Here is a 1,113-nt window from a genome sequence, read left to right as displayed (position 1 = left end):
TCAACATTCACGAAAATCTGATGGCGGCGGTGTTACGTGTTGTTGTTATCCGTAAGCACCGTTTCGAGTCATCCATGTCGGTAAGGTCCTCCGACCATTTTTTTTATTCATTCCATAATTCCAATTATGTTTCTGCGCTTAATATCATTTATTACATATTTGACATTTTTATCATCATCGCAAATTATCAGTTGCGATTTGGTTATTCTCTAGACCCGCTTTCAAACAATTTATTTCTGGATTGCTCCGACGCTGCTGAAATTAATGTCTTATCGTACGAGATCGCCAAATGAGGTATGGGGTGAGAGAGAGTTTGAATTCATGAGTGTAAATTAAGTGAGATGAACGGGAAGACCGTATTTCCCACAATTCATTCGGGGATCGCTATGTACGGCTGAAGCCCTTTGAGTAATAATTGACTAATGAGAAAACTTGAATTTGGTGAGGTTAAAATATGAGTTAGAAACTTTTATATGGTGTTGTTTGATTTAAATTTTGAAGATTGTGTGGTAGTTGAATTATTGTAGAATTGTGTATTTGACGTATTATGTGCTTTGTTTATATCTACCATGATATTGTTATATGATATAAAATATGATGAATTGTTATTAATTCAATATCAATTGAAGTAGTGTGTGTGAATAATTTAGTAATATCATCTATGAGTGAAAATCATATATTGTTGGAGTTTGTGTATTATGATGATAAATTTTGAATGTGATATACGACTATGAAAATATGTATTGATGATTACTTGTTGACTTATGATGTTACCACCTTGAAAAATATCACGAAATGCATATTGCGTTTTATTGAATAGTGATGAACTCAATTTGTGCCAATGATGGTTCTCTTAATGGAGTGAGTAACCTAGGCCAACGAGGGGAGAAAATAGATGTTGATAATTTTTGAAGTGGAGATTATTTGGTCATCATATAGGTAGGGCCTGACAAGCCTAGTGATTTCGGGGAAGTACAACTGAATGAGTCTGATCGTGGCGGTCTGCTGTTGAGCCTTAGGGCAAGATTGTTAGACCTTGGAGGTATTCGGGTGGGGAACTCCTAGGTGACATGGAGGTAGCACTCCAAATGTCGGGAGCTACCATGCAACACA

The 1,113-nt window shown here is 36.1% G+C and overlaps 1 long non-coding RNA gene across 1 annotated transcript in view; it reads left to right on the top strand.

Moving 5' to 3' along the window:
* Positions 1-1,113, top strand: part of LOC105852353 (uncharacterized) — a 2,013-nt gene continuing 900 nt past the window's right edge. The window contains exons 1-2 of the long non-coding RNA XR_001144193.3: positions 1-80; positions 192-294. This is a non-coding gene — a long non-coding RNA (uncharacterized lncRNA). The remainder of the gene's footprint in view (positions 81-191; positions 295-1,113) is intronic.

The sequence above is a fragment of the Cicer arietinum genome, chromosome 6, assembly GCF_000331145.2.
Source record: "Cicer arietinum cultivar CDC Frontier isolate Library 1 chromosome 6, Cicar.CDCFrontier_v2.0, whole genome shotgun sequence".
Lineage (NCBI taxonomy): Eukaryota > Viridiplantae > Streptophyta > Magnoliopsida > Fabales > Fabaceae > Cicer > Cicer arietinum.
This window is presented reverse-complemented; position numbering and strand designations above follow the sequence as displayed.